Raw genomic sequence first — 22,981 nt, 5'->3', positions numbered from 1 at the left:
TTTTGTGTTTTCCTTTTAGTGCTTGGCATAGATGTTAGTAGGAGAGAAAACATCAAAAATTTCAAAATGGGAAGAGGTTAATCAACGACCCACACCCAACAACCTTACAATTTCGAAATAAAATGATGATTTGCCTTTTAAAAAGGGAACCTTTGATTCTTAGCATCTGTTATGAAAGGATTTAATGGAAGCATGGTGCAACACTTTCTGCCTTCCACTAAAACTCCCCCCCCCCCCGCCGCGTTTCTCCTTCCTTCTAGGGTAGGGAATGGAGAATAAAATTCTGCTGAAATGCTTGAAAAGCCTTATTGCAAACAGTTGTGTTTTGCAGACTTCTTCTGAATACAGAATTTCATTACTTTTTATGTTGCTTTCTTATTTAACAAAATACATCTGCCGGTACCTAACCGTTAAGGGAGGCTAGTTTTGCTGTCTAAACAAGTGCCATCCAGGCCCTCACAGCAGCTAGTGAACCATGGCACTCGGGCAGGGACTATGAGGGCTTCACAAGCAAGTGTAGTCATTGCATCCGTGTTCCAGGTGACTGCTTCCGTGATGGCAGGTCTTGTTTAGTGCATACAAAACCTCAGGCTGAAGCTTGCTCTAAAAACACTTCAGCCTTTAACTTATTGTCAAGCATCCTTTAAAATCAGAATGCCAAGGATGCACTGTGATCTTGCTGGAATCTGCACTTGCATATTATACTTGCTGCAGCACTTGGAAGCATGCCAATGCCAGGAAGCAGCTTTGCACATGCCTCATGATAATGGTTGCCTCCATGCTTGCAATTTCTCTCTCTCCTTTGGAGTTGGGAAGAATATTATCTAAGAACCAGCAATCAAGAATCATCTTCAAATTTTCACAGCCTCTGTTTTCTGTCCTAGTCTCCAAATGTACATGATGCTCTACAGGATAAACTAGATGATATATCAGGTCCCTGCCTAGAGGAGCTTACAGTTACTCCAGAAACAAGGCAATGGAGATATTTAGGTATCTCTCGGCAAATGAAAGGAGACAGTGACATGACAAATTATTAGACAGAGCACTGAGACTGTCAACTTTATTCAAATATGGGACTTAGAGAAGAATGAATTTATAGGCTTTGTGTTGTAAAGAGGTCCTGAGGCTGCCACTTGTGCCACTAAAATCCTATTGGCTTCAGTTCCAATTTGCACCTGTGCCACTTTTAGTCTTGTCTGTTTTATAAAGTATTACAGATCAAAATGGGATAGCAGTTTGCCACAATAGGTTGTTGAGAAAATACACTGGTAATATAAAAGGGGTTTGCTTCATAGGGTATGAAGGAGCATATAATTTGGATTTGATGCAGAAGAGAGTCACAGAAAAACTGGATACTCTGTAGAATGCAAGCAAAGCTAGAGGCAAAATCAGATGGTATTATGCTGAAAACTGGATGTGTGGGATGTATTAAGGATAATGAAGTACTTGGCTTCAATCATGGCTTCAGGAAATTGATGCAAGTTTTTGTAAAGGGGGAAATTGAGTGGCAGGCTTCTGTGATTGCAGTGAGTGACTAAAGGTAACTAAATCTAGGAGAATGCTACAAACCATCCAAGGGCCAATTCACATGACCATTTGGGCAAATGATGGCAATGAAATTATGCTGCCATATTGACTCCCTGTCCATGGTGAACACGTCATGCACCGATCCCACGAAGTACGGGCTCTCACTCTTAACATGCCTGCATGCAATAAAGAACCTCTGATCTTACGTGTTATTAGACTGGCAGACAGACCATAACCACAATGATTTTAAGTCATTTCTAGAAACCACTGCACCTGATGACTGAGTTACTCTGCCCAGCAAGAAGACATAAGGATAGAAAGGATATCTTTGCTCTCAGGTTACATATTTAGGACTATGAGCCCCACACCAACTATATCACCTTAGACCTGGTTTCTCCTCAGTCACAGAAGAGAGTTCCCACAGCACACCTACAGGAATGAGGCATAGCTCATCTGTTTACAAAGATTAGTCTTCCTCCCTGCCCCCTATCAAGAACAATTCGTTCTGCTATGAGGAGGGGGTGATGGTGCATGGCTTAAATTGAGCAGGATGAAGATAGCTAAAAGAAATAATTCAGCATAAAGCAGATTGTAGGCATTTGTGCATCACATTGGTTCCTTTTTCCAGATCTAGCTTCTCTCTTCCTGGAATAATGAGGAATGCCCTTGCAGTATTGGAAATGGAAAGAATAATGTAATGGACCCTAAAAGATGGAAACCTTGGCCTACCCTGCTGCCATTGCCCATTAGCTTGGCCTGGAGATGACAAATTCAAAAAATATATATATTGGCTATATTTGATTAGAGATCTGAAGGCATTCCAGATGGAGTTAGGGATCATGATCCTTCCCTTTCCCCAAAATGTTTCCAGCATTCCTTCCTTGAAGAGGCCAAGAAATACCCTCCCCCTCTTTGAGAACCTTTGGCACCCCTGGAGGAGGAGGCAAATGAACCTGTCTTGCAATCCCATAATATTAATAATCACAGAATCACAATGTTGGATGGGGTCCTGAGGGCCATCTAGTCCAACCCCCTGCAATGCAGGAATCTCAACTAAAGCATCCAAGACAGATATAATATATAGATATATCCCAGGCAAAACATACCCAACTCCCTCAACCATTCCTCATAAGGCTTGGTTTCCAGACCCCTGATCATCTTGGTCGCCCCCCTCTGCACACGTTCCAGCTTGTCAATATCCTTCTTAAACTGTGGCACCCAGAAATGGACCCAGTACTCCAGGTGTGGTCTGACTAAGGCAGAATAGTGTGGGACTATTATTTCCCTTGACCTGGATATTATACTTCTGTTGATGGAGCCTAGAATAACATTAGCTTTTTTTGCTGCTGCATCACATAGGATTGTTGTTGTCGTTCAAGGAGCAGTGCAATTCTTCCTTAAATGAAAATGGTGCAGACAGTCTAAGTCTGAAAGGTCAGTACAACTGCAGAATGTGCTCATCATCGCCATGACTGGAAAGTACCCAGTGGGATCATCTAGTTCACCCCTATGTCCCAGGCAGACTGCCCTGCAGCAAGGTACATCAATCAAGGTGGGGACCCAGCCACATGTCAGTTCAGCTAAGAGTCCTTTGCTCATCCTGGTATCATTTCCAGCCAGCCGCCCACCAGGTGCTTGCAGAACTGCCAGCTGCTTTGCCCCACAATTCAGCCCCAACGCAGGCTCTTGTCACAGTAGCGCACTTCTCCTTCCCACTGCTTGTAGTGCAACCCACATCTCGTCAGGTGCAACCCCAACAGGAAAAAAAAACAAGAAAAAAGGGAAGCAGGGGAGAGATCCAGAGATGCACGGGACAAGCTTCTACCGAAGCGCAACTAAACAGATGAAGCCCAGGGACTGCCCCTTCCAGCCCCCTGCCCCTCCGGAAAGGTTCTTCGGTGGGGCTGTGTGCCCACCCCATCCCTCTTTCCAGCTGCACTGATGGACCTTTGCTTCAAATCCCACCGTCCCCGCTTCGATGCTGCAGGGCTGGCGGGTGGGAGGCGGAGGAGGAAAAGAAATGGGGGTGCAAAATATGAACCCCGATAATTATTTCCCCCCCACACACGAACACACACCCCGACATAAGAGACGAGGGCTTACCTGCGCAGTTCCGGCCGCTGCTTAGCGCGGGAGGCTTAGCAGACTGTCCGGGAAGGCTCCCTTGCAAGACCCTTAGAGAAAGGCTGAGGAGCCACAGCGGTGTGTGTGTGTGTTACTGTGTGTGTGTGCGCGCGCGCGCGTGCAGGAGGGCGGGGGAGGAAGGGAGTTCAAATTCCTCTCCCACCTGAACCGCGGCGAGCGCGCGAGGTTTGCTTCCTCTGGCGAAGCTCCGACTCCAGCAGCAGCTTCGCGACGACTGCGGGCAAATCGCTCCCCCTCCTCGACCGGCCGCCCACCTCCTTCTGCTGGTTTCTATGGCAACTGGGTAATGCTCAGCGCATCCTGCCTGCCAGCGCCGACTCTTCCCCACCAACACACACTCTCTCCAGCCGCTCTCCCTCCCACCACCCGGGTTGCGCGCGCGCAGACAAAACTGCACGCACACACATGTATGTCCAGGCGCACTGCGCGCGGGCTCCCGCCTCGGCGGAATGTTCCTCCCGCGCGCAGGTGGCAGTAGAACGCCTTAAACCCGCCTCCCGCACCTGCTTCTTCTCGCCCCCCCCCGCTCCCCGCGCGCGCAACGCCGGGTTCTGCTGACACACGCAAGCGCGCGTGACTACAGGCAAGCGTGCGACACGTGTGGTGCTCCCTCAAGTGATACATGTAAGGACACACGAGCTTGCTCGCCAGGGACTATCTGTGCGCAGCAGGCCGGAAGACGGTAAATATCGAGGCCTTCCCGAGGAGAGGAGACGTCTCCTGGACAATCTGAGGTCTGTGCATGCTCCAGCCATTCTGTTGTCCCTCAGGGCAGGACTTTGGGATGGAAGACCTACTTAGGAAGTCTGTCCCACCACGCAGCGGAAGGAACAGAGGGCCCTCGGGTGCCACAGGGCTGCCTCACGTTAAGAAAAACGTAAGAAAAGCCCTGCTGGATCCAGCCAAAGGCCCATGTCTTCCAGTGACCTGTCCTGTCCTCAACAGCATTCTCCCCCCTTGGGGTTCCCAGCAAATGGTATCAAGAGGCAAACTGCCTGAAGGCATAGACATTATGGCCAAGTATACGTAAGGATCCTGGGAACTGATGTGTCTCGCTCTCAAAGCCCCTCAGAGCCATCCCAATTGGTGGCATTGCTGCACCTTGTGGGAGGAGCGAGTTGCATAGTTTAACTTCACTTCTGAAGTGAAGTAATACAAATGACCATTGAAAGAACACCCTTCCCCCATAAGACAATGAAGGCCAAGCTAAAATTACCCAGCTGCACTAATGCATCACAGACTCCTTGGTAATGCCAAAAAGGATGATCGATGAAGTCATCTAAAGTGGAACCCTAACATTGGAGAGATGACCACCCATGCATTTTCATGGACTACCCTAACAACATGGTCTCCCTAGCCTAGCAAAGTCTTTGGGTTTGCTTGTGCAATTAGGTAACTTTACAAGATACAGTATACCATTCTTGTAGACCACTGCAGAAGCAGCATCTACTTACGGAGGCTATTTCTGGGATGTTTTCTACGTTTCTTTTCCTGCTCTAAGAGTATCAGCAGCTCTTATAAGATTTTCCTGCAGGAATCCAGGCTCAAGTGGGATGTGCGCTTGTCATTTGGACTGGAGGACTGACTTGCAGTAGACTTGGAAGTAGGGCCACAGTTGGATCCCCCTACCTGCCCTAGGTAAAGTGCCTCTTAAAAAGTGCTCTCCAGATGAAGCAATCTACCAGGTGCACCTACTGCAGCCTCATCACAGCAGCAATGTCAGTTCACTGACATTCGTCTATGCTAACCAATTAAACAAACAACAACTCCTAGAGGGAGGGAAGTTTTTGCATGTGTGAGAAGATGTGACAGTAACTGCTGTCCCTGGAGGACTAGAGTGATTTTAAAGTGGTGCGGTAATAGGCTGAAGAAAATTTCCGCTCTGTATTGCAAGTTCTGGTAGCTGGTAACCAGATGGCCCCTAAATACCCAATTTTTAGTGATTTGCAGTATTTTGCTCCTTTAAAAAAGTACGTTTCTTCCTCTAGCCAGTATGCCATCCATTGCTGTTATGGGTACTTTGTGGAATATGGCTAAGTGAGCACCACATGCCCCTACCTGAATAGTGCTTGTGCCATCGCTAGTGTGTGATACAACTCCTCTGCCCCAAATTTTTGGGTCTTTTAAAAAAGAAGCATTAGAGGCTGTGTGCCCCTCAGCTGTACAAATCATGTGCATGAGTGCTCAATCCAGTCATTTAAAAAAGCAACAAGCTCGAGTAAAGCCATCTATCCAGCTCTCTCAGTGGTGCCCTGCAATTTTGTCAACTGTTGGTACTTGAGTTACTGCTTTGTAACAAGTGAGCAAAGGCATTCTTCTTCCTGTATATAGCCAATGTTATGAAGTGCCTACCTGATTTAGTAGGCACTAGGCACTTCATAATATAGCAGGGGGACTAGTCAATTTTAATTTCCATGTCCAGGTGAAGAGAAAGTGGTTTGGGTTTTTTTTTTTTAAAAAAATAGAGGCAAAGAGCAGTACAGCTATCCTCTGAATGTATTCTGCCCTGGATTGCCTGTCTCTCCCCACTCTCTCCCCATAAGCTTCCATTATATGTAGATGGGATAAAATGCTAGAGAACTTGTGAGACTTGTACCAAAGCTAAAATGTGACTTGCTGTCTATGCAGGGAATGCCTGTACTTGTTAAAATCTGTTCAGTGACAAGTGGATTATACTCTCCACTCCACAGTGCAACCCAAGCTATTGTACAAAAAAAATCAAAGGCCTATGCTGAACTTGGATGAAACATTTCTCTGGAAATCTGCAATGTTTTTGTCTTATTTTGTACTTAGCTGTTTCTGCCTACTGTATCCCCCTACCCCTTCTGTCCTTGTTCCTTGTTCTCACTGCTTTCTTTCAAGTGTCTTGCCAAAGTCCACCAAATCAGCATCATAGCCAAGTGAATATCTATACCCGGCTTTCCCACAACCAAGCCTTCTCCACCACAGAAAATTTATCCCCTCCCATAAAAGGCCCAGTGCAGCAAACAGGAATTATTTAAGGAAAGTGGGGAGGGAATCTGCATGCAGTGCATAACTTTCCACAAAGCTCAGCATCTCTTTGCAACATTATGTAAGATAAGAAAGTTGTATTGGCCCAGTTTCCAAAATGTGCCACTGGGACAGAGAGAAGCCACAAGGGCTAGTTCATACAACCTTTTTAACATGTAGGTCACAGCTTGAATGTTGGACATGGTGTTCAGTCTTGTGAATGCTCCAGATGTATGGCCATTGCTTTTTTGAAAACCCTCCACAATGTGTCATAGGCTAGAAGTTAGTGGTGAGCCACAATCTCAACACATAATGGAGACATGCAAGACCATTCACAATGCCAGACAGTGTCAAGAAATGTAATCTCCCGATGGTTAACATAGCTTTGACCCAAGTGATTTTTCTTAATGTTAAACAACATCTGAAGCAGAAAAACAACTTGCATGCTTGAATTTAAAAAGCCCAGATCTTGTGTCCCCATTGATTTAGCTGTGTTGCACAAATGGGAAGACTAATCTGGAATGTCACGGCTGGGGTCTATGGGAGAATGGTGCTTTCCTTGAGGAAGCCAATGTCCTTAGTGGTGCTTCTGTACAACTAGATAATAAGAGATTAGAGGAAATCTAAAGCTACTAACGGGCACATCCTTAGAAGCTGTTAGAGCTGCCAACAGGCCAGTCCTTAGAAGCAGTTGCAGTAATGATTCCGTTTGCCTAAGGAGGGTTGTTCTGTTGTTCAGGAGAGCTAGGATCAAGTTGCTCTGAGAACGTAAACCAGGTCCCTTGTGGCTTTCTCCCTGTCTCAGGCAGCCTCTCATCTTTCTTCTAAAGAGCACATTTGACTTCCTAATGAAGCACAGTAGGGCTCTCTGTCTTCAGCACCCTTCATCTGGCTTCTTGATTCCCCATTTCAGCAGGAGAGGGAGTGTAGGCACAGACAGACAATAATTCACTCACAGGCTAGGAATAGACGTGAGAAATGGCTTTACCTTTGATGGCTCATCTCTGCCTTCCATTCCTTCTGCACCTTGCTAAACTAAAAATCCTTTTGTTGCTTCTGATGTTTCTTTTTTCTTTCCTTCATTTCTCTGGCATATGGTTCCTTCCCTTTTTTCATCAAAAGCATCCTGAAGATCTCAAAGAGAAGCTCTCTCACCGGATTTCCCATTTTGAGATAGGCCAACCTTGCCTACAGGTAAAGTTTTTATCCACTGGGGCCAGGCAGGAGATAAGAATATACCCCATGGAAGGAATAATACAAAGCTCTACTTTTCAGACAATGGGGGTGGGGGTGGGGGAAGCTTCCTCTGGTACAGTAGAGAATTGCACAAAACAGGTATTGGTATAACTGCTGTATGTGCATACGCTAGACTGAATCCCTTGTGCCAGTTTAAGTTACAGATGAATTAACCAGTATGAGAGAACGAGAGAGTTATGCTTCCCCATGGTTAAACGGTTTAAAAAATAATGAGAATTATTGCTGCTGCTGCTGTTGTTATTGCTACCTGGCTTTTCATAGACAAGCTTTTTATCTGAGCATGCTGGTTTGCTTTTCAGATATGGATAATTTCTACATGTGTAAAACCAGCACCTTTGGGACAAATCTGACAGGAGGATCTGACATTACCATGCAGCCAAACGTAACATCTGTAAACTACTGGCTTAGATAAGAGCCCCATTATTCAGGTGCCATACAGATGTGGTAATGAAAGCAGTCTTACTCTGTTAAGAGCCATTTTTGAGAGATGACTCTGCAAATCTAACAGCATGTGGCTACATGCTCATTCACACTTGGCTTTTTCAGGTCCAAGCCCAAATGTTGTGTGTGAAACAGGTTTTAAAAATAGCTGTGTTATGCTTCATTGCTGTTCCTCTCCAATCACCATAAACAACACTGCAATTGTAACATTTCCATCAATTTCTCAGTATGCAAAGCTTTTTCTCCTGCAGTTCAGTTGACTTTCACTAGCTAGCAGAAGGGAACAGAGGAAATAAATAGACTCATACAGTACAATCTATATTTTTTGACTTAAAAGTAAGCTTCCTTAAGTACTCCCAGGTAAATGGGCATAGGATTGCAGTCCTTGTATATCTTTCTCCCAACATTTTTTTAAAATCAGAAATGGGTACGAGATTCTATGAGTTCAAGGGAGGAATGGCAGAATCCCCACTCCTGGCACAACATTTTTATCTGCTCAAAATGGTTGCGCAAGCTGCTTTTCCACTAATGGAAGAAAATATACCGGAGGGGCAAATTCTCCTTCTTGTAACAATCAGGATAAATATGCATAATATTCCATGCCATGTTTAGTTTGGGCCTATTCCTTCTTTGCACAAGTTCTCTTCTTCACATGTGAGCAAATTTTGCACCCACTTCATGTTCGTGTGCAATTAATTATATTGTGATAGGATGCCGTACAACCTCACAGCTCTAACCCAGAGCCAAAGTAGGGAATTTAAATGGCAGACTGGCTCAGTCACTGGTACAACTATGCTACTGCCATCTACACAGGGACCAAAGCAACATTACACATTGGCTCAAGACTTTTTGCTGCCTGATGAAAATCCGAAATGGTGCACATGCACACACCCCTAAGGCCATCTCTGTTAAAGGTTTGCTGCACCATTCAGAAACCAATTCCTGCCTTCATCTCAATATGTTGCCTGAAGTAGGTGGTTTCACTGTGCTTCAAGGCAGGACTGGTGCTGGATATGCCATAATGGGACCTTCCCATCCCATCTCATGTCTGCTTTCTTGAGTCCTCTGTGGCCTGTTGTTGTGCCATATTGTAGAAGCAGCTGGAAGCTTTTGGCCGTTTGCTCTGTGCTTCCCATAGTCCCTTCCACCTTCAAACAAGAGATGCACTCAGCTAGTTGCCTGTTTCAGATACCCTTCCCCACTTCCTGGGAAAATGCAGACGCTACGCTATTTGTGTCCTTAATTAGAATCACAGAATAATTGGGCCCTCTGCAGTTGCTTGCTCAGAAAGCAAATCGTTGTGAAAGGCTGTGTCATTGTGCAGGTGGCATCAGAAACCCAGCTTCATTCCACCAAAACAATCCACCTTTTGTTTGCTAATTTCCAGCCCTTCAGGCATCCTCCGGAACTCTTTCCAGGGAAAGGGCATGGTCTCTGACATGAAGGGCTCAATTTTTCTGGCAAGCTGCAAGGAGCTTTGTGGAAGATGCTGTTTGTAAGGCCGGGAAAAGGGACTTGCTACTTTCCCAAGATCCCAGCCCTGCTGTTAATATAGACAGGGTCCAGTTCTGGAGATTTGTGGCATGTAGAGCTATTTGTGTCACTGAACGCAAAAACCCTGCCAGGCTATCATGCTTGCATTTTGCATCCACTTGGCATTGGCGAGGGAGGCTGGGCAAAGTGCAGGCAATGACGAGTTGAGGCTGTGTTTCTGCAAGTCCCTCTCATTTCAAAATCTCTTATTTAATTGGAGAGTGCATTTTCTCTGATGTGCTGATTGGTGTGTTGGCCATTTTCCCCATGCCCACCTCTGGTATACAGCCCTGGAGGGTAGGCCAATTCTCAGTGTGGTCCTTGGGCAAAAAAAAGAAGAAAGCTAAATCGGGTGTAAAAGAAGGAATTGCAGAGAGCGTTTTGTCAAGTCCTCTTTTGTCATGCAGATGTGAAAAGCTGCACCTGTTGAAATTCCCCTGTACTGTATAAACCTACTAAAAGTACAGAATCTTGTCCTCCTTTTCTTACCCGAAGCACAATCTAGCACTTGAATTGGATGTGCAGACTAAGCCCATGTAGAGAGATGAGGATCATGATGGCTGGCTATGCTTCAATGTATGTGTTACTGGTCCCATCCTTTGAATGCTGTGCATCTAGCTAGGGCTGGGTGATATATCAACATACCATCCAAAACTAGTTTGAAGTCCATATCGTGATATCGGTTTCATATTTTTTGACCTGGTAATATATCGTAAATCATGGTGTGTGTGTGTGTGCGCGCGCGTTATGCAGAAATCACAATGTGGGAAAATCTGTGAAGCCAGCCAGTGTTTCTCTCAATTCCTGCAGCCCCATTAACTCTGCCAGCTCAGCTTTCCCCTGCCTCCTGCAGGGGGCAGTGAATTGCAAGCACAGGCGCTGGCAAAAATCACAGTGCAGGAAAAACCATGAAGCCAACCAATGCCTCTACCTAGCTCTATCCTTATTTCAGACATTGTGATATATTGGTATCACAATGTTTAGTTGGTGATATCTCACAATATTAAAAACCAGATATCGCCCAGCCCCACATCTAGCAAAAGATGAGAAGGGGGGCGGGTCTATGGCTATATGCACGCAGGGTACCTGCACCTGCTTTCAGGAAACTGGCAAGACCATAGTTCCCAATTCTGTCTTTGAACATGTATGATTTTTATGTCCTGGGTATCATGTCTATTAAATTTTATTTAAATGCTTTTCAATGACTATATGTTTCAGTCAGGAACTCTGCTTTTTGTGTACTTGAAACTGTTCTTTTTGGCAATAGGGTGTTATTTTCTACAATTTTATCTATGTACCTAGAGCAGGCTTCCTCAACCTCAGCCCTCCAGAAGTTTTTGGCCTACAACTCCCATGATCCCTAGCTAACAGGACCAGTGGTCAGGGATGCTGGGAATTGTAGTCTCAACACATCTGGAGGGCAGAGGTTGAGGAAGCCTGACCTAGAGAGCCCTAACACTATTTTTGCCTATTATCTGTTACCTGTATCTACATCTTTACAGTAATGCAATCATCCTTAAAGCAGTAACATTATCAACAGCTATCAATGCCCCCCCATTTCTTAATTTAAAAAGGCATCACTGACCATTGGGCATGCTGGCTGAGGCTCATGGGAGTTGAGCTCTACAACATCTGGAGGACCACAGGCTCCCCATTCCTAATATGAGAAAAGGTGCCAACATTGTGGGCAAGCAGGGTGTTACGACACATGGAACTAGATTGCTGTTAAGAATGAGCTAAAGAACATCAAGGGCCAACAATCACTGTTCCACAGGGGGTAGGGGGACTATGTGCAATAGGCTGGAATTCAGTTCAGATTGCAAATAGTTTCACTGCCTCTTGGTCTATTCACATCTGTCTCTTTCAGAAAAAGAAATTATTCCCTTGCCATCTGCCCCCAAGTGTAGTAAATCAATAGCTACCCTTAACGTACAACAGAATCCAAGTGCCAGCGATTCAGAATCCTTTTACGATTAAATCCATCCTGGCTCTCTGAGCAGTTTCATCAGTACTAGCAACCTATTAATCACTGCTTCATTTTGAGGAAGCAAGGCCAAGGGAAAGCTGCTGAAGAGGATCTGATCATGGCTTGACCAGCCGTGGCAGGTGCTTGCAGAAAAAAGTGAGCCCAGTTTAGAAAAGGAAGGCACCATCATGCCTGAGCACAGTTCAGCCTTACAGTTACCGCCCGACCTCAGTAGATCATATTATTCCCAAAATAATAAGATTATTCACAACCTAGCTATCTGCACATCACTTCTGCTTTTAATCCCTTGTGCAAAACTTCCTGAGCCATGCTCCAAGCTGTAGGGGCATTGAGGTTTAAGATGCTTATTTTCCTCAAACTTTGCACCATATCAAACAAGGGTTAGGAACCTCAAGCTGTGTGGCCCTTGGGACTCTCCCTAGGCCATGCCCCCTTCACAGGCCATACCGCCTTCCCAAGCTCACCAGTCCCACTCAGACCACAGTTCAGGCTGGATGTAGATAATTGGTCCAACTCATTCCCTGCTTGTGCACTGCCAACACTGAAATTCACATTGTTAATCAACAGTGTCAGAAACCTCCTGTGCTTGCTTGTGAAGAAACCTGCGCTAACCCCTATGTTTCCTTAGCTTTTAGCTGTCACATATTTTCCCTGCAGAACCTATTTCTGTGGGCACCAGAGAGGACTGCTGATGCACCACAGTACTGTATACTGCTCGTTGTTGTTCTTTTATTAAATGGGACGAGAAATAGAAGGAGGAAGAAGGCTAAGCATCCCCTGACATCAGTCTGCTGTCAGAGACTTTGGGAGAGCTGCTGTAGAAATGTTTGAATTAGCATTTCCACAGAGGACACAAAAGCCAAGGAGCCGCAGTGTGAGCAAGCAAGGCTCTCCTTAATCCAGTTATCAAAGTACTTGCAGCTACAATTTGCAAGGGGAGGTGTGACGGCAGCAGATACTGAGGAAAAAGAATTCATCTGTGGCTGCTGGCGCAGAAGGGATATATATTTAGGCAACCGTTTGGAGAAGGCCAGCCATTTTTATAATACAGGTTATATAAGAAACTTGGGTGCTTCTTAACAGGAGATACCTAAAATCAATTATTGAAATAACTGCAGGTATATGAAGCACTAATAACGAACAGTAAACCAAGTATTTTGCTGGATGTGGCATAAATGCAGCTTATCTGAGATTGAGGAAACTAAAGGGAAATTGTGGTATAGCCATTCTTGGAGAGGGTCAGAAATGAAATATGTAAACTACCTACGGCATAACTGCCATACCTAGCAGACCAGGGCATCAATCTAAGAGAGAGAAGATGGTTCTGAAATCCATGGCAGGATCTTCCACATCAGCTCCACATTTGTTCAATCAAAGCCCCATGCAGAAAAGAGTAAGCATATGAGTAAGTCAAGAATGGGAGCCACAGTAGTGCTCACCAATTTGTTTGATAGAAATAATCCATTTATGCCCCAAAGAGTCCTAGTTTGAATAGCCAGGGTTTTAATTGCTGTTAACAAGTAGGAAACAATGCCCCCATCTCCCATCCACCAGGATGTCTGCTGAAGGCTGTTGCATGAACTAAAATTAAACATTAATATGGAATGGAGCCACTTGAGATAAATACATTTTAGATGTTTGTTAGTGCATTTATATTTCTACATGCTGAAACAGGCTAACAACTGGGAATTGCCCTCTGAGATCAGATAAGTAATGCCCTAGCTAACCTGTCTGGATAAAGAGAAAGCCGTTTGTTTATTTATTAAAATATTTATACCACGCTATTCATTAAAAATATCAGAACGGTTTCCAACAGTTATACATAAAACCATACAATAAATGCCATGTGAAAATTTTGCTAGCACTTCTTCCGGTTGCACAGAGAACAAGACCAGCTTACACAGCTGTGCCTTTTTGCTGGTGCACTATGAGAGCTCGACAGCTCCCCTTGTGTTTCTGCTGCATGTAGCCAGACAAGGTAAAAAGGCTGTAGCATCGCTGATGTGAAAAAGGGTAGTTGCCCTCCAGGCATAGGTGCTAATGGTTTCGTGACAGCTCTACTCCCAGCACATACTGTAGGTGGATGCTTCTGAAAGCTGTAACTAGAACCTGTGAGTGTGTGTTATCAATTTGTGGGACAATAGCAGGTGACAGGCTTAGAGCCACAGCCTGGGGATATTATATCTGGAAGTAATTCCCCCAGGGTGGGGCTGTGATAAAGGCTGCTGCCTGGAGCTTAACAATGGCGAACAACAGAGTGCCCTGTTAGAGCCTAGGCCAAATAAGAATCCGTGTTCAAGAGAGGCAGGGGAATCTAGACAAGAGATGCTCATGAGTATGAGGCTGACGCAGTGCTGAACTCCAATTGGGGATATCAGTTTACACCAGTTGCTCACGTGAACCCTGGCCAAGACTGTTAATCTCCCTGCCAACGGAGGTGACAGAGAGTAATGCCTGCTGATATTTCCTGAACCCTTTGAACTAGAAACAGATTGGGAACCTCTCCATCCTTTGCCTAAAACTGCTTAATGGCAAGCTAGATTCAGATCAGAACCCAAATAGCATGTTTTCTCCAGTTTCCAATTAAGCCCATCTAGCCAGGTCCTGTTTTATAAACTACTCTTGGAGTTTATTATGAACTGAACTTGTACTAACTCCTCAAAATCTGAAGTGATCCAGATACACAAATGCCTAATTGGAACCCCCAGTATGTGTCGCTTCTGCAGATATATTCTTATATATTTATAGATCCTTCTCCATCTAAATCAGGGATGGGGAACCTATGGCTGCCCATATGTTGCCCTACAGTTCCCATCACCTCTAACCATTGGCCCTGATGGCTGGGGTGGATGAGAGTTGGAATCCAACAAAATCTAGAGAGCAACAGGTATCCCATCCTTGATCTAAAGCAAGTGGTGCAGTTGACTGGAACTTGAGATAGGGTCTCCTCTCTATCAGCACCCCAGTCCCAAAGGAAATTTAGATTAGCCCCATCCCTGGTGGTTTTTAAGTGGGCAGTAAAATGTTTCTACTGTATTTCATAAGGCCTTTAATTGTGTTCAGTTTGAATATAGTATTTAATTTCTCTGTTCTCTATGTATCTGATCTTTGCTCTTAATCTTTGCTAAAACGTGTTTAATAATTTTATTTTTTCTCTGTGTGTTTAAACTGCCTTGTTTAGAGCCAAAAAGTTGTTTAGAAATATTCTTAATTAATGAATGTAAATAAATAAATATCATAATGGAGTTATCTGCCCGCAGTAATGCTTCTCCTGTGTTTGACCAAAATGACACAAAAAATGATCTAGGTTCATCAGCTTTTACAAAAGGTAACCCTCACTCCCACAGATTCTTGGCCTGAGGACACCTCAAGCAGTTGCACTCAGGTAAGCTGCCTTGTGAGCTGACTGAAAGCCTATTTGCCCCCTTAAGTCCATAAATGTCCACTTCTCACAGTCTGATGGAGCTTAGACAGTAGCATTGTGAAGTTTTAGGCAGAAGCAGAATCATCATAGCAAAGCAGATATTTTTCCCAATTCAGAACTTACATTTATTTGTATGGAATCAAGGCAGCAGAAAAAGAGATATTGCTTGAAAATAAAATGTTGCATTATAATATCACTTATAATATATGTTCTTTATAAAACTGTTAGTGGGCTCAACTAAACAGGTACGAAAATTACCAGTTCCCATAGTTTTTTAATGTAATTGTTCAAACCAGGAGGAAGCAGATTAGGTCAGAGACTCAAGCCCCTGAACAACATTATCATAAAAAATAGACATGGGTTGGGTGCAAAAGGACAAGAAGCAGCCTGGGTTTCTCTGGAATGCCAGCAGGGGCCCTAGATGACACTGGGCCCAGGCAGGGCTAGTGCTATCATTGGGCCAATTACATAGTCACCTAGGGTGCAGATCTTAGAGGGTCACAGCATTGACCTATCAGGGGCACAATTTCATATACCGTATTTTTCGCCCTTTGGGATGCACTTTTTCCCCTCCAAAAATGAAGGGGAAATGTGTGTGCGTCCTATGGGGCGAATGCAGGCTTTCGCTGAAGCCTGGTGAGCGAGAGGCGTCGGTGCGCACCGACCCCTCTCACTCTCCAGGCTTCAGGAAGCTATCCGCAAGCCTTGGGAGCCCGGCGGGAGTGCCCACCGGGCGCCCAAGGCTTGGGGCGGCAGCCTGCAGCCCAAAGCATGGGATGCGCTGAGGAGCACGCCCCGTGCTTTGGGCAGATGTCCGCAAGCCTTGCGGGCGGCAGCCTGTTCGGGCGGCAGCCAGCCCCGCAGCTGGTGAGGGGGGAAATAATTTTTTTTTAATTCCCCCCCCAAAAAACTAGGTGCGTCCTATGGGCCAGTGCGCCTTATAGGAAGAAAAATACGGTAGATTAGTTTTTGTTCTATCTTATAAGATTGCAAAATAGGTGGAGATGCTACCAAACTTTGAGACAGAACAAGCTAGAAAAAGGAGAAAGAAACAGCAGTTTGTGTATGAGGTCCAAGAAGAGGCGCCACAAGATGCAAAGCAGAAATTCAAAGTACGGTAGGTTTCTACTCTGGCTTAGACATGGCCACACAAGCTGTTGAAGAGAGATTCCGCCAGCTACAACAATGGAATTCCCATTTTGGCTATGATATATACAGTATCAACAAAAAAAATCTATTGAAGATGTACTTAAGGCCTGCAAGAATTTCAAAAAATCATTGATGCACAATGGAAACAACGATATTGATGCTGAAAGTCTGTGAGTGTGAACTTATAACTCAAAGAATCCAAAGTCCATACCACCAAAACAAAAACTGCTGGGTAATGTGCCTAACGTTTCTATTGCTCTAGGGATCCTTCTCACATTTCCAGTGTCAGTGGCAAGTGGTGAACGCAGCTTCTCAAAGCTCAAACTTATAAAAACTGACATACACTGAACAATGGTGCAAAATAGACGAGTTGGCTTGCCAACTATATCAGTTGAACATGCCTAAGGATCAGCCTGAAGGAACTGGTAAAGGAAAAGGCATGCAAAGTGAGATTTTGATATACCTGAAATTGAAACTTTTAAGAACTTAAATTTTAACATCACAGTTCACAAAATTACTCAAAATGATTTGTGTGCTAAAACATTTTCTTTTGTATTTGAGAAAAATAATAAAATATTTTTGTATTACTTATTCTTGCAATTTAAAATAAATTTAGCAGTTTCAAGTTTTGTGCTTGTTGTTTTTTCTACAAGACATCTCTTTTGAAAATTGAAGTTAGCAATTTTGGGAGGTATGTGCATGCAAGGGCATAAAATAGCCTGGCACTAGATTCAGAGTGGTTGAGGTCCTAGGTATCTAAGGCTCCAATCCTTTATACATTTACCCAGGAGTAAGCATCACTGAGGTTTACTTCTGAGTAGATATGCAAGGGATTGCACTGACCATTAATAATTCAGGGAGCTGCGCTGGGTGTACATATACCATTAAAGAGATTAACATTTTGAAGAGTTTCTTAGCAGGAACAAGATGGAATGAAAGGAACGGAAGGCAACGCTATCAAAAACTTTGTCTGGAAAAGTAGTGTCTTCTAGCAGCAAGTGTGGGCATCTCTTGATACTCAGAAAACTAAACTGTTTTAAGAGAGTCACTAAACTACTCCCTAAGTAATGGTAAGATGAATCTACATTGACAAAGTTAGTTTTCATTCAAGGCCACCTCAAATGCTACAGCTGTTACAGCATAGTAACCTTCTGTACTTTGCATCAGAAAGCCAAGTCCAAATGTGGCTCCCTGGCATATTTCCAGACAACACATGAGCCTTTTGTTTATAACTTTATTAATATTAAAATGTGATCCCGCCCCCATCGCTGAACTACTCCAGCCAAGTGCAGATATAATTTTCCATTCTCAAATTTGAGCTTATCAGTCTCTTAGGCTGCAATGCTATACACACTTTCCTGAGTAGACCTGCATAAATTTGCTCTGTTGCTGTTGTTCTTGTCATGCAGGACTGAAGTAGTGGTGTTTCTTTATGCCTTTTCCCATTGTTGATGTTCAGGTGGGAGGGGCTTTTCATTACATAGGAGCAGAGACAGAAAAGACTGTGCCAATGGATAACTGCGTAGTCTTCCTTGGAAGACTATGCTAGTGGAGACCTGGAAAACACCCTACTAGGCTAATCATTTCCCACTAATCTGTTTCCTCTCCTGCATGGCTGCCTTAGAAACAGCTGGCAGTGTAAAAAGGTATAAAGCTAAAACCAAGGAGACCCAGATAGATTCTGTAGAGCTTATGGATCAGCGCTTATCAGAGACAGAACAGCTGATCTTAAGATGGTGCCAGCTTTGTGTTTATTTTCCCGTCAGGGACAGCAAATCACAATTGCAACCAAGATGGTACGCTAAATGTTGTTTGGCGTCTGCGTATTACACTGATAGAGCTTCCAGATCACAGTCACACCATATTTCTATATCATGTGTTGAATATGTTCTGGGTTTCAGTTTTATTTGTATAGTGCCATCAATGCCCATGTTGCAGCATACACAAGAAATATGACATGACACATCTATAACAACTGTGTATAAGAACTCAGCTAGAGACTACCCAGCACCTCTCAGACACAACACATCCATCAACCTCATTCCTAGCCACCAGCTTTTGTATAATAAGTGATGCTTCTCTGTCTACCTGGATAGCATCTAATGAATCCTCTGGGCTTTGCTTATGCTGGGAGGGAGCTATTGAACTGAAGTGGTGAAATAAGAGCCATTGAGGGTAATTTGAACTGTTGGGAGGTGGAAATCACCCAAAACAAAAACCCTGCCATAACCAAAGGTGGATCCTTACACGACGTGGTGCTACCCCTTGTGAGAATGCCTCATGAGTGTCTGTGTCTTTTGTGAGCATGAATGGAATGACGGCAGCACAGCAATTAGAAACAGGACCTTATGCTGTTCTACGGTTCTCAACAGTCACCTGATGCCAGCTTGTCCCATGGGAGCATTATAGGCCTAACCTTAGCCTAGCAGATTGGCTGCCGGCATACTAAAAGCGACATACAACCCTGCCAAGGCTGGCTCCATCCCAACAAATGTAGTCTGATGCCGTGGACCACCTGGCTGATGGAACAGCCTGCTGTAATGTGAGTACAACCCCCCAGATGACACAATAAAGATGCTCTTAAGGGACGGGAGAATCCCTCATGGCCTACCTTTCTGGAGTGGTTGTAGAGACCATCAGATGCTGCCAGATAAGTGAGGTCCCAGTGCCCGTCAGGTTGATAACAGTCTGGCCTGCCTGGCTCACTTTCAGTTTAGGATGCCAGTTTGCCTGGCAAAGGAACTATACTGGATTCTTCCCTTTCTTTCTCTGCCTGTACACATTGGAAGGAAGGTCACAGCAGATGGGGAGGAGGGGGGTAAAGATCAGCCCAGAGATTAGAGAGGCATTTTTAGCCAGCCAATCGGTGGCCAGGCTGTGAGTAATGACTCGCTGACAGCACAAGGTGAAAACATTACTGCAGAGAAAGCAAAAAATAAGATCAGGGGGTGTAAGTGCTCTCCCTTTCCTGGGATCCCCCTATTTCCCATTCCTGCCCCCCCTTATATTTGCCCTTTTATCTAGCCTTTTCCAAATTTGTCCCTTTCTTCCACCTCCCATTTCCCCTTCTACTTCCCTCCACTCTTTCTCCTTTCTTCTCCCCTTTCTCATTCTTTCTTCCTTGTTACTTCAACAGTTCCCACCACCAGATTTTCAGAGCTAAAGCAGACCTGATGTCAATCACATATTTAGCCCCTGTGTGGGCTGAAAGGAATATTATCGCAATTAAGGGGGGGGGGAGTAGCTGGAAAACTGTTTAACCAATGATTAAACAATTTATTTTAAAAAATGAAAAGGGGTCATAAAGTGGTACCCAGCAGAACAGTTATAGTGAATGTGTGCTGAGCTTCAAAGAGTTACCAATCAAAGCATCTATGTCATACCCACTGATATGGACAGAAGATAGCACAATGTACACACAAAAGAGGCATGATACTATAGATCAGGCACAGGGAAGCTGTGTTCCTCCAGCTGTTGCTGAACTCCAATTCCCATCATCCCTGGCCATTGGCTATGCTTGCTGGGGCTGACAGGAGTTGGGAATCCAACAACACCTGGAGGAACACAGCTTCCCCAGAACTGCTCTAGATAATGTGGATAGCCAGTTGCAATTGTGCTTGTAGCTTACAGCTGAAGAGCAATGACTGGGGCTATGTCTGGAAGCAGGCATTGTGGCTTTGTTTGTTTCCTTTTTAAAAAATGAACTATGTTTTGCCCATGTGCATTATACTGAAACAGCTTGTATAAAAATAACCTTAAAGTAAAATAAATATCACTGCTGCTAGACATTGTAAACATGTTTGGAAAACTCTGCAGATAAAAAGATGGGCTACATATGAGTAATGCAGAAAATAATCCTTGGATTACCTGCCTTGCAGTATGTACAATCTGAGTACATGCAAAGATGGATTCTGTGGTATACGCTTTTAGAAAAGAACGTTGTAATTATTAAACAAAAGAAACTGAACCCCATTGACGAAAACCTGCTGTGAGAGAATCAGGCCACTCGTTTGCCCTCTTGTGGCGATGTGTTACACTTGATACAATCCAAACTGGAAAGGTATCATACTGCTTTTATTAGGACAAAACTAAAAATCACAAAACAGTCATGCTTTATGGTCTGCAGTGGAACGTAAGAAAGGTAGCGTGACACTGCTCCTGTACAAATCCCCCACCCCATCAACATTTCTGTCTGCAGTTTTTCTTTCTTGCTTGACACAGTCAGCCCAGAATAGTCCTGAACTCCAGGGAATATGTCTCGGGCTTTGACTGGCCAATATTTTCTTCTCATGCATACTGCTGCTGCTGTAGATGTGGAATAATTGCACTGCAGCCAAAGGAATTTGTTATGTAACTGAAACAACAAAAACGTGTAACTTCCAAATGAAGGAAAGATGATTTCCTGAATCCAGGACAAATGGACTGAAGAAACAGCTTTCCTTCTAAACAATGCTATGGCATAATGTTACCATTTACTTACTGCCCCAAACATGGGCATATGTTAGGGGGCGCAAGATTTATGGGAGGGGGCAGAAGCGAGCTTTCTGCGATGCAATTGGTCAGATTGTTAAGTATTTTTATTTATTTACTTGATTTGGAGGAGGGCAGCTGCCCCCTGGCTACACCCATGGAAAAGTTCACATCACCTCAAAAATGTTTGCTTCTGACTTTGTTCTCTTTTGTGTCATGAGAAAATGGTTAAATTGCAAAAACAACCAAACCAAACCAAATCAAATGACAGCCTGATATTTCCTGAGGCAAGTCAAAGCATTGACTAGGTGGGAGTTGAGGAGACTTGATCCTGATTTAATCAAAGGTAGAAAGGAGGTTTGCTCTATAACATTTCCTGCACTCTGTACAGTCACCCAACTAAGTTCCAAACGGGAACAAACTTACCGTACTTAACTTGTCAGATATAGCTTCTGACCTTGATGGAAATGAGCTGCCTACTCTTGCCATTTCTTGCCATGACACCCACATTACTGCAGCCTTTCTGCATGAGAGCGGCTGGCTCATTTGCCATTAAAGACAAATGGCACCTGCCTCTCCACAGCTGCCTCTCCTTTTGACATGATGCTTGAGCAGTTCCTGTCTAGGCTGAAAGCAGTGGGGTTCTGTCTACCCAAGGGCCTTGTGTGCAGACGGAAGTCATCTCCTCCAAAACAATTTGGGGCAGAAAATGAACTCTGTGGGGTGTCCTGGAATCCAACCCACCCTACCTGTGTCCTAGCCTCAAAGGTCACTTCCAGACTTCTTTGTTGTGTCTTCCTCCTCAATTTATTTGTTTATGGGGACGCTGAATGATGCTGGCTATTTAGTAAGCATTTATTCTGATTTGTTTGCAGGGAGGTTATGCAATAGTGCATGAAGCATTTGCTATCCTAATCCTGCACTTCCCAGTGCATTTTCCTGTCACTTTGGAGGTGGGGGTGGAGGAAGAAGGTTTGTTGCACAAGAAAACCAAAATTAACCCAAATTGCACAATCTGAATTTGGCAGTATGCGATTGAATGCCACCCCAAAATTAACCCGAATTGCACAATCTGAATTTGGCAGTATGCGATTGAATGCCACCCCAAAATAGAGACAATCTGGAAGTTCCCTAAGGCAAAGTAAGGGCACTTGCAGATGTGGCTCCCAGCAGTAATGATAGTGCTGAATCAGGAAGCGCAACTGGGAGTACCTCAAAAAATGGTCGCTTCTATATATAGCATTTTGCAGGGATCAGCATTCTGAATCAGATTACGAGTCAGACAACCCACATTGAAGGTTCCAGCTCCTGTGCTGATTGCTCTTAGACCAGATGGCCTGGCAGGATCAGCTCAGACAGCAAGAGTAAAAGCAGACGGAATAATGATGGCAGTTCTAAATTCCTTCAGTAACTGCATAGCCTTTGGAAGCCCTAGAGAATATTCCCCACTGTGGAAGTTTAGAGGTACCACCACTATGTGAGGCATTACAGTAGCTTTGCCACCCATGCTGATCCTTCATATATGTCTGAACTTGCAACAGTTGGCTTAGGGACTGGCCTTGGGCATGCTTGTGAGTGACTACTAGTATTCTGACTCAAAGCGCTGCTTATCCACACAACACAATGCTGGGACATGCCCTAAATGTGCATTTCTAAAGTAGTCTGAGAGTTTGGGAAGGAACCATAGCTCAATGGTAAAGTACATGATTTGCATGCAGGAGACACCAGGTTCAATTCGTGGCATGCCCAGGTAGGGCTGGGAGAGACCCGTGTTTAAAATCTCGGAGAGCTGCTGCCAGCTCAGTGTAGACTATCCTGAGCTAGATGGATGAACAGTGTGACTCAGAATAAAGCAGTTTACTGTATTCCTATGCTCAGAAGCACCAGCAAAGCCCTTACATCAGCTGATTGGTGGGATTTGAAAAGGGCAGCACATAGAGCTATCATGCAAGACCCAACTATCAGCTGATCATCCATCCAGGCAGAATTGGGTCACCTGACATCACAATGACAGGTGTGTAGCACTACCCACTCGTCAACCTTGGCTTGTGTGGCTA

At 44.4% G+C, this 22,981-nt stretch overlaps 1 protein-coding gene across 5 annotated transcripts in view; it reads right to left on the bottom strand.

Moving 5' to 3' along the window:
- PACSIN1 (protein kinase C and casein kinase substrate in neurons 1) overlaps positions 1 to 19,226 on the bottom strand; it is a 69,723-nt gene extending 50,497 nt beyond the window's left edge. For 2 of the 5 annotated variants that reach the window (XM_083618043.1, XM_083618042.1), the window contains exon 1: positions 3,631 to 4,071. The gene's annotated coding sequence lies outside the window, so the exon portion shown is untranslated. Of the gene's footprint in view, positions 1 to 3,630; positions 4,072 to 19,065 lie in introns of those variants that run through there. The other 3 variants (XM_083618045.1, XM_083618041.1, XM_083618044.1) reach the window with 3 other exon arrangements.
- Between the last annotated feature and the right edge of the window lie 3,755 nt (positions 19,227 to 22,981).

Source organism: Podarcis filfolensis (assembly GCF_964270895.1).
Source record: "Podarcis filfolensis genome assembly, chromosome: 6".
NCBI classification, from domain to species: domain Eukaryota; kingdom Metazoa; phylum Chordata; class Lepidosauria; order Squamata; family Lacertidae; genus Podarcis; species Podarcis filfolensis.
The sequence above is the reverse complement of the archived record's forward strand: the minus strand, read 5'-3'. Positions and strand labels throughout refer to the sequence as shown.